Source organism: Amblyomma mixtum, chromosome 2 (genome assembly GCF_055824585.1).
Source record: "Amblyomma mixtum isolate Tamu chromosome 2, ASM5582458v1, whole genome shotgun sequence".
NCBI lineage: Eukaryota > Metazoa > Arthropoda > Arachnida > Ixodida > Ixodidae > Amblyomma > Amblyomma mixtum.
The window spans coordinates 282,155,839-282,170,560 of record NC_143013.1 but is presented as its reverse complement, the minus strand read 5'-3'; the positions used below and the strand labels follow the sequence as shown (position 1 = coordinate 282,170,560).

Genomic DNA, 14,722 nt, shown 5'->3' with positions numbered 1-14,722 from the left:
CGGGTGCATATGGTCAAAATACCCGCCAGTGCAGGCAAGGGTGTTCCTTTAAAAAATGTAAAGCTGGCTTCACCTCAGTTAAGCATGCCGGACTAATTGGGGAAGGGAACTGTAAAAAACATAAAATATAGCTGTAGCTCGTGCGTTTTATGGGACAAAATGTGTTGGCGTGGTTATTGTGACAACAACACGTGCACGTGTGAAGCAGTAACATGCGTTTTCGGCATTTTATCCACGTTTCACTGATGCATCGACGCGATTGTTAAGGCAACATTCCACATGGCGATCCCAACTTAACTAATTATGAAGGCAGTACAAACGCTCTGACGGGGGCGATAGTATGCGCTTTTGAGGATTGCACTTTGAGCATGGTTTACATCTTTCGCACCCGAGAACATACATGCAGCGGCGAGAAAAATATTGGTTCACTCGCAGCTGAAAAAAAAAAAAAGTTATTGATTTTATTACGGCCGCCGCGCCGCTGCGGAAAGTGCTGACGCACTGTCAAGCCGCTGCTAAGAGCGGCGGCCGTTCACTTCGCCACGGTCAGCGGGCACACTCAGTTTCCATGCTCAGTTTGCTCGAAAACGCCGTTGAGAGCGTTGCAATTTGGTAGCGCACGAGCGTAGTCACGTGGTATCTTTTCATATTTCGCGGGCTTTCTTTAGATGCCGGAAAAAAGGACCCCGTAGGAGATACGATGCCACAATAAACTGTATTCGTTGTTTATAAACCTGCTCTACAACCTAACGTAATGGTCTTGGCACTAAAGTGAATATATGAAAAATTGCATAATTCATCTTAGTTAATTAATTAAGCGCAATACAAAATATTCTGAGGAGCGCCACATGATGGCGAACAATGCATCGTTTGTTTCAGCTGGCTGCGGTGTACCGCTTTTTTTAAATCCTTGGTTCAAGTTACGTGAAACACCCTGCATATTTTTCAAACGGAGTACTATCAGCGCGAAATCATTCTACTTTACGCACGAAACTACGCGCAAAAAACAAGACCAAAATTAGCAATTTCTTGAAGTAACCTCTGTGTCAACTGGAAGAAAGGTAATGATGGAGACCTGAAGTTAATTAGGGTCCCAGAAGAGCTTGAGAAGCTCAAAGAGCAAAGAGAAGAAAACAAAAATTTTATTTTGCCCCGACGTACGTAGCTCTCCAAAACTGAGCGAGTAGCAGAAGGTACCTGTGCAAACCCATTATACAAAAAAGTTAAATGCTGCGGTATACAGCGTTTAATGTCTGAAAGCTAAACCTGAGCTATCGGAGACACCGTAGTGGAGGACTCCATACCATTTTCGGCAATCGTGGGTCCTTTAACGTGCACTGACATTCGCACAACACACGGACAATTTAGGCATTTAGTGCTTCCAGTTTCCGTTCTGGACAAACTAGCGAACATCGTCTACGCACAGCAGCGCACAGGACAGAGAACATGAGCTAGAACGTTTAGAACCTTAAGCGAACATTTCGATCCTCCCGCTGATCTCGTAACAGGCGCGCCGCGAGTGGAAGCACGCTGTGCGGGCCCATGAGAGCGCCAAGGGAGCTGAAGGTCTACTGGACCGCAGAAAAATCTGTCGCGATCAGATCTTGCAGTCGGCATTCGGCCTTATGTGTTGCTCTCAATCACCGCTGCGTTTTGTTAATTAATTTAAGTTTATGAAGAGCAATGCCACAGGCCTTGGAACATTATGCCTATCCATCATAACATAGCGCCCTCCCGCTCATCTTCTACCTCTCTGAGCCTCCTCACCACGAATGCCCTGGCACCGTCCCTGTGCGGCCCTTCGAAGGTGTCGCTTGACGGTGGGGGTGCCGTCCCAAAATATGCTACGCCGTGACTGCCATACATTTCATGCTCCCTCCACTTTCGACGACGATATAGGCTACACTTTTTTATATATATTTCGCCACCATCGAAATGCAGCCGCTGGAGTGAACGTAAAAAGAAAGAAACGGCAAGGGGGCCAATTCATGGTAACTTTTGAATACGAAGAAATATATCTAATTTAATCACTTCGCATTTTCCGTAACTGGTAACGGTTGGCAATCGTTGCGTATGCTGTTCCGATGATGCAAATACATTCTAGCTTCCGTACGCACTGTAAAAAACCCAATAAACTGAATTCAAAACTGAAAGTGAAACTGAAAGTGAAACTGCATTTCCGCCGCTAGGCGGCCATTGGTACCGTCGGGCCTTTGTTGATTTTTTCCTGCCTGTTGTGTACGGTGTGGCGTCGGTCGTGGTGTGCGGATTTCAGCAGTTGACGTGAACTGCGCTTTCGACCGCGTTTTTCGAGGTACCGTGTTGAACTGAAGTGTTTTTTGTGCATATATAACTGGAGTAGTGCGTAGGTTCGTTCACTGCTGTCCAAGTACTCGTATCTCACGTATCGGAACAGAAGCAGCCTTTGGAGGCTCTGCCGAATGCGTTTCTTTGTTGTAGATTGGCAGAAAGGCCGGCGCTCGCTCACGGTTTAAAGGTTTGATATCAGAAATCACGGGCGAAGTTATAATGTGCGCTGTTTATGCACCAGAATGCATTTTGTAATGTAGAAACGTCCTGAAGTCGGCGTTAATGAAAAACTAGCGTTGCCTTGACTTGGAGACGCACTTCATCAGCTCGGCACGACTACACACCTGCCTCGAATGGTAAGCAATACTATGTCTTCATGCATGCTGTTTTGCATTATTCAAAGCATATTTTATGGAAGAGCGGCCTCAAGACTTGCCGCTTCTAGTACCAAAGTGCCAAGATCTGCAGACAGGCAGCTCTTTCCATGTATCCAGGAAGAGAAGCAGCACTGAACAGAGTTCGCCGAGAATGATTCTACTCAGAGCTGTTTTTGTTTTGACGAAACGAATGTTACAGAGTACTGCCTCATGCTACTTAAGAGCTCTAGTATGTGTGTTCTGACCAATTTAAAGCCGTTTAACGCTATTTCGTCAAATTCCTTGTCCTACGGTTTATCTGCACGTGGTAATTTTTCCGCCCGTGCGTAAGGTCTATTCCGTATCTGTGCGTAAAATGCGTTGCGTCAGCGTGACGTCTGAGATAAGCTTTCAATTTTGTGTGCTGCAGGCGCTGACCACTGATCGTTTGTGCATCAGGCCATGTTTTTGTATAAATTTGTTGACGCTGCTATCTATTTTGGTTTTTAATTGTTTTTAGAACGGCATCCAGATTAAAGAATCCAGTGCTGTGCCAGCTAGGTATATTTAGCTTGCTTTTTCAAGTTTTTAAAAGCTTCATTGTTTGGCCGTAGTGACCTAATTTCTGAATTTTGGCGGCCTCTAATCGTGATGGTATTAAATGGATGTCTGCAGGGGAAACATCTACATCCACATGGGAGTCCACAGCCACAGCTTGCACCTTGTTGCCGCTGGGAAATATTCACGAGCAGTATGGAAGCAAAGGTGTGTTCTAGTTCTTGCTGCAAGCTTCTTTTTATGTTGTATGCTAGGTTCTTTTTTGGGCCATTTTCCCTTCTTTCCTTCATCAGGCTGCTTCATGAAACAGGGTACATAGCCTAACCATGCCCTCATTTATTTGTACATCCTTGCTAGTTCGTTGTCAGCATGGGGTTATTGCAAACCAGTTTGAGCGTCGTTAAACGTAGTTTTCTCGTCATCATCATCATCCTGATTACACCCACTGCAGGGCAAAGGCAGTCCTTTGCCAGCTGCGGCTACCATATCCCTGCGAACTTGGTACTAGCATTTGGTGGTAAAAAGTGCGCTACCACATAATGTCTTAATCTCCTCCTCTCAAAAAGTATGTGTTCACAAGCAGGAGAAGTACACAGTCCTGTGTACTTCTGCTTGTGAACGCGTCCTTTCCACGAGTGTCTCACAATTTGAAAAGAATAGGAGCTAGGCCTGGTGTGCGAGTAGTATTCTCTGCTCCAAGCAAATTGCAATATCTCCGCAAGAGTGTCAACCGTGAAGGGTTGCCACCTGCAGAATGCGAAAAGAACCGAGAATTCTCTTATGTACAAGTGCCCCAAAAATGTGGCGCACAGAAAGCTATCCCGCGGAACGTGCTCTATCAGTCAAACAGGACATGCCTAAACGACTGTCTGAGCGAACACAAGAGCCCCTTAAAACCACCTCCTGAAAGCAATATGGTCAAATATTGGCTGTCGTGTGAAAACTGCACCTCTGCTTTCAGCCGTACAACCATACTGTACACGCATAAGGACCAGCACACGGGGGAGATTGTTGTTGATGCGTTTTATCCGTCAGGAGCAAGACAAATGCATCTGCAAACATTCTGTTGTGCTCAGATGCAAAGAACTATACTTCGTCTCACAAGATGTTTGCAGCACTACGGAAGGTAGAGCTCTCTCGTCCAATCAGGACTGCAGAAACGCGGAAAATAGTCCCTCGAATATTTGAGGAGTGTATGACTATTAATCAAAACAATAAGCATTGCAACTAAAAACATGGTTTGGACAGGTATATTTAAATGATAGGGAGTGTTTCAATCACTGGTGATATTACCAGACAAAGCCCGTACGGACACAGCTCTGCGGAGTCCTGCTGCGAGGTAGTGATGCGTTGCCACTTTCCAACATGGCGTCGGTCGAGTCTGTTGTGTCTCCTGTGTGCTCTACATCGACAGTGCGCTATTTCCCCAAGCAGGCGAAGCAGGTGGCTTCGCGACAACAGAGGAACTGATCAGAACAGGTTGCGACAAAAAAAAAAAGTGGGGCTAGTCCCTTTGGAACGGGCGTCCGCCTGTCCAAAAACAAACCAAAATAGAATAAAAAGACATCAAGTGCCACCTGCTAGAGGTAGAAAGAAGCCACCTGGACATCAGGTGGATTGAGCCACAGGCGCGTAGGAACACACTAATTTAGTGCGCGCCATCCTGATTGGACGAGAGAGCTCTACCTTTCGTAGTGCTGCAAACATCTTGTGAGACGGAGTATAGGCTACCTCAGCAGCTTAGACGGCAGGGTAACAGTTTCTTCTACATTTTTGAACATTTTTTTTTTTGTTTTTATTCGCCAGCATTTTTGCCTTTCGCAGTCAATCTTTAATGCAGTGCCACATGTTTTGCAAGCTGGCAAACTGTCGCGAAAAAAAATGTTGTTTATACTCTTTTTTCACCTGTTTATTGTGTGGCAGCAATTAAGATCGTCAGTCTTGAGTCAGCGCCTAGTCTGTCTTGTTCTTTCATACCGTTATAGTCATGCTGTGCCCTTCATGCTGACAAACATGTACCGACTAGCTCAAGAAAGTAACCTTTTACATTGTGGAGCCATTTTACCCATTGCATTCGCATGGTTTGAATGAATGACCATTCAGGTTGCTATTGCATATCTTTGGAACCGAACAAACTTAAATTTTGCAAGCTTACCAAGCTCTTAGGATGCTTATGTTTGTTATTACCTGCATTAAGTCTCCTTTCCTGCTCACGTCTACAGAGGGCAAAATGCTAGACTCATTATATTGCGGGGACTATATTTGGGAGACTGGCAGGAACAATACCACCATCCAAGTGCGTAGGGGAGTGGGAGTTCTCAGTGTCACGGTTATACATCTGCACAATGTAAAGATTCAGATTGGTGTCCTCGTTGTAACTTGTAATTGTAATTTTTCTAGTGTTACAGAAGCCTCTTACAGCCCAGCCAATTTATTGACCTATATGGAAGCTGCTATATGCCTGGTGATAAGTAGGCTGTGTATTGTGTTGCTGTGCAATACTGAATAAGGTGATTCCACGCCACGTTATCCAGACTTTTGTACTCGACTGCACTTGAATTCCTACAGAAACAAAAAAATCATGGCTTATTTTATTACCATGACAAAGATTTTTAAAGCATGTTCTTGGCAGAAAAAAAGAAGTTTCGTGTCGTGGCCACAGTCTTATGTTTACAAGCAATACCAAAGCTAAGTCTTACAAAAAACTTGTTAAAAATAAACGCTTTATGCATGACTGAAACTTTTTCATATAAATAAAGGACGTGCTTTTATATCCAATAAATTGGACTCATGTATAAAACATGAAAGAAGGTACAAAAATATTGGAAATTGATATTTTTTATTCAATTTATGTTCTCATAACAGTCATTTCAACTATTTTTCTGGGTTATCCAAAAGGCAAAGAATGTGATAAAAGTGTTTCAGAGATGAAAAAAATGCAAGGCATGTCAGTCAGCTGAAAAAAAATATTTTTGAGGCATATTCAGCCGCCAGTGGCTCAGTGAGGTTGGCCTCATTTATTTTCTAATGGCTGTGACATTTCTAAAATTTTAATTGGAGCAATTTTCGTTTTAGGCGTGAAAATAATTTCGCAATTTGAGTCTACCTTCAACCCCAGCATTGCTGGCTGCTTGCTCGACACTGCGGTGCACGCTAGAGCCGGCATCAAGGAGACACAAAGCTTCGCTGCACGGTGCTCCATGTGGATGCTCCTCAAATTTTGGTTTTGACATGTCTGCTGGCATGTTCGCTCACATTTTGTCAGTTTGAACTCGAGCATGACTTAAGTCCAGCGTGCACCATTGAGAGAGATAAAAAAGGCTTGATGTGGTGAAAAATGCTTATTTTAATGGTAGCACTCTTGTAAACTGCCTAGTGAGTTCACCTTTGTTTTCTTGAATCATTTGTTGGAGCACCCAGATAGCTACGACACTCTTAATGGTTTTCTCCGCCCATGTAAACAGCTTATAGAGGATCAGTATTTAACCTTTCAATGGCCTCTGAATGCTTTCTGTTGCTGCAGGGGGCCTCACACTTCCACCAATGCCGTCACAAGCGCTCTTCCCATGTGATCAGGTGAAAAAGTCCATTCCACTGAAAAGTTTAAATAATTTTCATGGTAGTAGAGGTTTTAACTCTGATTGGTCATACCACAAACAGCGCTTCCCTGTGTCGAGGAACGAGAGCCGTTCTGCCATGTGGCCCCTTCCTTCATTTTTACTTTTTGTAAATCTATCCTTCAGCAGATTTCTTCATTGCCGAAGCTGGTGGCATCGAAGACCAGCACACCATTGTATTCGTGCAGCGGAGTGCTGGTTTTGTGTAATTTACAGCTGGTGGAAAAGTGTGCTGGAGTGAAAAGGAAGCACTGAGCAGTGTCGATGTTGAACGCAGGGACTCAACTTGTAAGATTGTTTTCTCGCTTAAAACAAAAAAAGAGCCCCAAATAAACTAAAAATAAATGCCATTAAATGGTACTGTTTAAATTTCTATCTTTCATAAATTAATTAAGATCACCTCATTATGTAGTAGACTACTGAATATGTCACAAAAAGCAAATTCTCTCGACTTTAGAATCCTTTCGCTGTCTTGCCTTACATGTTTTGCTCTCTGAAACATTTTTATCACCTTTGCCTTCTCGACAGCTTAGAAAATAGAATAACTACTCTGAGAACATGAAATTTGATAAAAGATTTCAAATTTTTATATTTTGTACTTATTACATGTTTTATTTAAAACAAAATAAGTTCAATTTACTGCATTGGATATGGAATACCTTTAATTTATATAACAGAAACTTCATAGTCCTGCGTAAGAACGTTTCTTTTTATAAATTTTTTTGCAAGGTTAGGTTTGGCTATCACTTTCAAACATGAAATGGCGGCCACGACGGGAAAAAATTACTCCGCCTAAAACAAGCTGGGATAATGTTTGCCTAGGTAATGCAATAAGCCATGAATTTTTTTAAAGAAATTGAAGATTCAGTGCTAAGCCTGGAACAGTTGGCATGGAATGACCCAATGGCATATAAATGCCAACTGTGCGCTGATTTGAAGAAGCCTTTATAATATTTTTGTAGCTCAATTAATATTGCAGTGTAGGTTGAATGCAATTTTTTCTGCTTGCATAATTGGAATGGTTCCATATCATGCCGTTTATTTCGCATCTTGTATGCAAACTTGTATTGCATTGCCAATATTTTTTGCTGCTAGCATTCACCCCATATGAATACTGCTGCTCCTGAGCAGCATACTCAACTGATCCACTGGAATGGTATCACTGTGTGTACCTTTGGTAAATTTCTGGGAAAAATGTATTCATTCACCTGGCTGCTTCGTAGTTTCATGTTTCATATGTAATGACAGATGAAATGCGGATCGGTCCTAAGGATGAATGTGGCCATTTGTTAACACCATTTTACAGTAGTGATATTTGCAAGATGATCAATTCTATTTATCTACTTTGTACTTTTGTTCACTACATGGTGCATGTATGCCTCTAAGAAAGGAAACGCGAACCAGAAAGGAAACAGCTTGGAACCCCTTGTGGTCTTTTTCCAGATGTAGACTTCATCTCTTAATGTGTGATAGTATATTAGTCTAGGCAAAGCAGCGTGCAGGGTAACAGGGCACTGACAGGAACACACAGGTACTGCGCTGACTAACAATTGAGGAATTTATCGCTTTGCTCACTATAAATACAGGAAATATGATCCAAAATACAAAAGAAGGAAAGTCATGGAATCATCATTTGGTCAAATCTGTTGGGCTTATTTATCCAGATAGTCAATTTCTTTTTTCGTTGGCGTTAGTGATGATGTGCTTCCATAGGTTGAACAATTCTTATGTGTCATGCACGTCTCTTATATCTCGGCATGAGCTGTTAATTATATTTCCTAAGAATTTTACATCATCGAAAGTGGGGGGTGCACTCACAGTTCGACACATGTCTTGCTAGTTTGCTACTGTATCCTGTCTCAGTATTGCCGACTTGTTCTATTAGACAAATGTTGACACGCTGACCTTATTTCCCAACATACGACGCTCCGCATGAGAGAGGGATCTCGTAAGCGAAGCCACAGTCGCATGTTGTGAATTTGTTTCGGTGCTTCATCTTGTGTTGGCCCGTTGCATACTACGTTCAGCTACTTTCTGCAAAAAAAGCAAATGAATCCATCGCAAAGAACTTCCGCAAGCTGCAAAAGAAGGTTAAGCGCCAAACAGTGAAGAACAAAACCTAAAAACTTGTGTCAAGCCAACAACTTGTCCAAATTAGTGCTGGCTATGACGAAAAGTGATGGCCTATGCCTGAATGCCTTCGCTATTGCAAAAACACGGAACAATAACTGGCCTTTCAGAGTAATTGTCGCTGAACAAGGATCAAGTAAGGAACCCTTGGGGCAGTATCTGCAAGAATTGCTCTCCTTGTTCACCGTGGGAGACCTCTTCCTGGTGAAGAAGCCAGAAGTGTCTGCATTCCTCTCGAACAGCTGTACAGAAGAGTTGTCATCTCATTCTGATCAAGGACTAAGACTGCACGCTGCTAAATGCTGCCTTGTTTGAGACGATAACAGAAGGCATTAATTCAGTGGGAGCAGTACAATTCCAGAACCTGTGCAGAATTAATGCGGATAGATTCCTCGAGTTGCTAACCATCTACTTCCGTTCTACCTATGTAAAGTTTAATGATGTGTGCATACAGTGGCAGGGAGTATGCACCAGTTCCAGCGTTGCACTAATTCTCATTGTGCAGCTAGCCTGTCAAGATAGCCAACTATTAAAAAGCTGTGCATGGCGCCAGTTTGATAATGACCTTCCGATTTGTGGACGACTTCTTAGTAACCCACAAGCTTCATTACCAAGGGTAACACAGTCATTGTTGACATCTTCAAGACCTTCTAAAAAGTTCTTGCTAACTTTGAGCTGACCAAAGAAATGCCACTGGAGGTACAGCTTCCCGATCTATGGCTGTACTTTGTAGAGACCCATATGTGCTTGCGTTACTTCCCAAGGTCGAAAAAAAGGCTGTTGCTACTGGCGCACTGAAAAATATCCTAAATAGCTCGTGTATTGACCGTCAGCAAGAATTCCTTGAGGCCCACCTGACATGGCTACCTGAAGCTGATTTCCCAGATGACCTCATCTGCAGCCTTGGCTTCAGGATAAAGAAATTTGCCTGTCTACCTGTAAAAGGCTTCAGAAAGAATGGAACGTAGCTGTCATAGCATATTACTATGGGGTTTAGCTCAGCAGCAGGCACGACGGGTTGCACTCAGAAGGCACCCCAAACCAAGTCACTCCGAGCGCTAGCTGCAGCGTGCCTGTTGTCGTCAACTGCCCAGTGTCAAAACAACGTCCTCTTCGCCTTGCAACTTGCACTGTAGCACTACCCCCTCCGCCTCGCGGAAGGAAGCACAGCCCCTGGGCGCCCTAAGGTGGTGTGAATGGTAGGGCTTAAGACAGGTGACGTGCACGAGCTTTGTGGAGTGGGCCGGGGGAACAGTGCGGGAGTGCAGGGACGTGATTTCATAGGTCACATTGCTCAGTTGCCTGAAGAGAAGACGCGGTAAGGACCCGCGTAATGAGGCAGCAGCTTCTCACCCAGGCCCACATGGTACGCAGGGAGCCAGGGGAGTACGTGGAAGCCGGGAGGGTAGTGGGCAACACGGTGATTAAGGTCATAGGTGCATGGTATCAGCCACGCACTAAAGAAAGTGGTCAGGCAGGCTGGTGTGAACTTAGTATGCAACACGCCCAGCTAGGGTGCTTCAAAGACAGCCTGGTATAAAAGAAGGCTGTCAAATCCACAGCATGCGACAGTGACTTAGGCACCTTGTTTACTAAGTTCACACCAGCTCGCCTGACCACTTTCTCTTGCGCGTGGCTGATACCATGCACATATGCCGTCACAGCTAACTTCCGTTCTTTCTGAAGCCTCGTTGGGGTGGATCAGCAAATTTTTTTCATTATCTTCAAGCCAAGGCTGCAGACGAGGTCATCCGGGAAACCAGCTTCAGGTAACTATGTTAGTTGGGCCTCAACGCTTTCCTGCTGACAGTCAATAACAATCTGTTTGAGACATTTTTTAGTGTGCCAGTAGCAACAGTCTTTTTTTCGACTGTGGGACATAACACCAGTACATATGGGCCTCTGATGTGCAGCCATAGATCGAGAAGCTGTACCTCCAGCAAGGACTTCGGAGAAGGTCTTGAATATGTGAACAATGCCGTTGTGTTGCCCTTGTTTATGAAGCTTGTGGATTACTAGGAAGTCGTCCAAAAATCGGGAGGTCATTATCAAATTGGTGATAAGCAAAGCTTTTAATAGTTCGCTATCTTGACAGGCTAGCAGGACAATGAGAATTAGTGCAACGCAGGAACTGGTGTATAATTTTTGCCATTGTATGTGCAGATAATTAAACTAAAATAACAGACGGCTAGCAACTCGAGGAATCTATCAGCATTAATTCTGCATTGGTTCTGGAATCATGCTGCTCCCATTGAATCAATGCCTTCTCTTACCGTCTCAAACAAGGTGGAATGTGGCAGCGTGTAATGTTAGTCCTTGATGACAATGAGAAGACACTCCTTCTGGACGGCTGTTCAAGAGGAATGTGGACACTTCTGGCTTTACCAGGAAAAGGTCTTCTATGGTGAGCTAGGAGAGCAATTCTTGCAGATACTGCCCTAAGGGTTGCTGCCACGATCCTTGTTCAGAGACAATTACTCTGAAAGGCCAGTTATCGTTCCGTGTTTTTGCCATAAAGAAGGCATTCAGGCATAGGCCCTCACTCTTCTTCACAACCAGCCCTAGTTTGGTCAAGTTGTTGGCTTGACCTTCTTTTGCAGCTTGTGGAAGTTCTTTTCAGTGGCTTCATTTGCTTTTTCATAGAAAGTAGCTGAATGTAGTACGCAATGCTCCTAGCAAAGGTGCTTCAAAAACAGCCCAGCGTAAGACGAAGCACAGAAACAAATTCACGACATGCGACAGTGGCTTAGTTTACAAGATCTATCCGCCACGCGGAGGGTCCTGTGTTGGGAAATAAGGTCAGCGTGTTAACATTTATCTAATGCAACATATCGGCAATACTGAGAAAGGATATCGTAGCAAGCTACCAAGACACATATCGGACTGTGAGTGTCTATCACACTTTCGACAATGTAAAATTCTGAGGAAATGCAAGAGATGTGTATGGCACATAAGAATTGTTCAACCTGTTTAAGCACATCATCACTAACTCTAAGGAAAAAGAAATTGACTACCTGGATAAATAATCACGACAGATTTGACAAAATGACGATTCCATGACTTTCCTTCTTTGTAATTTGGATGATGCTTTCTGTATTCATTGCAAACTAAACAATGAATTCCTCAGTTATCACTGCACCTGTCTTGTCTGTGTCGTGTTATCCTGCATGGTTTTGCAAAGATTCATGCACCAACTGGCCCAGCTCCTTTTCTTGTAGTAGTTTAGTGGCCTTGTGCAAATCTTTCTTGATGGATTTTTGAGTTTACTGGCTGCAGACATGGGAGATATGTTAACTTAGCACTGTTGCCTGCCTTTCAAGATGTCACTTGCTTGATATAATAATGAATGCATGCTTTGCATTAGTTGCAGCTGACCACTCTCATGGAAGGGGTTGTGTTGCTGACTTTGATCAGATACTGTGCTTTCTGTTGTTACAGTGAATTTTGCACATTACTTGTTGTTCGGTTTATTTTAAAGCATTTTCAAGTGCGCTATTTTCGTCTTTGTTGTCATGGTGTTTTGTGCCTTTTATAGTCAGTTTACCCTCCAGACAGGCCAGTGGTTTGCACTAGCTTGTAGCAGTTTGTGCAGAATTAATTGCATAACCTGACCACCTTCGTTCCATTTCATAACATCTAGCTTTTTAGCTAAAACATTGTTTGTATAATGCCGTTTAGAGCAATTTTCTCTAAACCACAGTGGCCTCTTTGGAATGTTTCAAAAAATAACAGCTGGTGCTTGCTCGCCACATGGGCAGATTTTCTTCTTTCTGTTAGCGTTAGCATGCATAATAAAACACATTGTTAATGAGCAATATGTTGGAATTTATCAGCAACATTGAACAGTGTAAACTGGTATGAAATATTTTACTGTTTTTGTCTAAAATGCAGACTCGCACCATGTATGCTGTTCACCGAAGACAATCCCGAGGTGGCTGAGAACCTGTTCGTCGAGGGAGGATGGCTACTCAGCAGGCTTACCATTGCGGCTCACTCCACAACTGCGCCATAATGTTAGGAATATGGGTGTTCAGCATAAGTTGCCTTTAGTTTGCTTTTTGCTTATTCCTGGGAGTTAGCGTCACAGTTCAAGCCTTCTTCAGGCTGGTATATAAGGCTGTACAAGCATGAATTTTTCATTGTTTGCTCTGAAAAAATTGGGAGGTAGAGTAAGTGCTATGGAACCTTATTCTTGCAGCACCATAAACCCAATAAAAGCAGGTATGGTGCTGTTGTACCTTAAAATTTTTAGTTCTTTGGATGGCAGTAAGGAATTCATTGGAGAAGCTTCTTGTGCCTTGTTTTATGGATGTGTTTTGTTCATAATAAAAATTTTCCACATTTCTGCAGTTTTGTGATTTGTTTGTCAATAAACGTTTTAGGTGCAGACCGCCTGTTTACTGCTATGAAGAGCTCCACCAATACAGGTATATTGCATTACTTAGGCAGTATAATGGTAAATTTAAAGAACGCTTAAGAAAAGTAATAAAAGTGGGAACAAATTATGAACCCATTGCATGCTTTTTTCCTGAAGGGTGTAAGGGTGTAAGAAGCGTAAAACGCCTGTGGCTCGGTGGTAAAGTGTGTGATACACCTCAGCACCTTTGGGTCAAGTTTTATCATTTTCGGGCTGGTTCTTTCCTGAAACACCCCACCTTTAAGATGTACTGAAGTCACAAAACTCCTTTCTGGGCCGGGTGCAAGGGTGCGAGTTATAGACACCTGGAAACTCTTTTAAAGGTGTTTTATTTTTTACAGTGTTTGCAACCGCGGACAGCGGTTGTCCCGAAAGAGTGGTCCCTGCTTTCTTGACATGCGTTGCATATTTTTTGCTCGTCTGAGCTGATATAGATGCTGTTCGTTTCGACTCGATGCTGCCTGTAGAGGTCGTCGCTGATTCACCATGGTAAGCCCATGGCCGGCGTTATTGCGACCGGGTGAGAATAACGGAAATCCAAGCCAAAGCGTTATTGCGACCCGGTGGAAATAACGAAAAGCCGGCCCAAAGCGTTATTTTCACCCATGGATTGCCTTGGCTTCGTTTATTGTTGGCGGACGGGATTTGAGCCGCCGTTTTTGCATCGTTTGCTTGTTTGATCCGTTTGATCAGCCTGTCAACGCGTGGACGTGTGATTTCGGGGTTGCGCTTGGATTTTAGGCGGTGTGGTAAAGTCATGCCGGCGTTTTGCATCATTCTCACCGTGTATATGTGACCTTGGCTTTTGCGTGGCGCGTTGTGATCGCTTGATTCGTTTTGAAAGGACTCTTGTGTGCTTGCGTTGTTTGTGTGCTCGCGCTTGTGCAGTGCCTTCGAAGACGCTCCAGCTTTCTCCGGAAAACCTTGTCATAATTAATCGACCGTATGAAAATGCGCTTTCATTTCGCGTAATTTATGGGTTGGGCGAGTGGGCATATGTGCGCTCATTCGTTTCGAGCATTCAACCTGATTTGCGCTGAGGATATGCAAGTTAATAATGTGAATTCATTACAGCGTGGGGCCAGGGTCATAAATACGATCCAGACACGGTGGTTTTGCAGTCCCCGAGGCATTCGTCAGTTGAAGCGAGCAGTGGTTCCGTATGTACAAGGTCGTCCACCCTGAACACGCGAGTGCATGGCCCCACTCTGGAGGGCCACTGCGTCCGGCACGGCCGCTCATCGCAGCCAAGTGGCGCAGGAGAAGTTGGACCTGGGCGTGGTGCTTCACGACATCTACCACTTCGCTTCGATGCGCGGCCGTGTCGTGCGCAG

The 14,722-nt window shown here is 43.9% G+C and overlaps 1 long non-coding RNA gene across 3 annotated transcripts; it reads left to right on the top strand.

Moving 5' to 3' along the window:
- The first annotated feature begins 2,228 nt into the window (after window positions 1-2,228).
- Window positions 2,229-13,320, top strand: LOC149364203 (uncharacterized). 3 transcript variants are annotated; one of them, XR_016289157.1, is made up of 4 exons: window positions 2,229-2,666; window positions 3,342-3,431; window positions 6,748-6,800; window positions 12,863-13,320. It is a non-coding gene; the product is annotated as an uncharacterized LOC149364203 (long non-coding RNA). The 3 variants fall into 3 exon arrangements; XR_016289159.1 differs by lacking the exon at window positions 6,748-6,800; XR_016289158.1 differs by lacking the exon at window positions 2,229-2,666 and having other exon boundaries at window positions 2,708-3,431.
- Window positions 13,321-14,722: the final 1,402 nt, after the last annotated feature.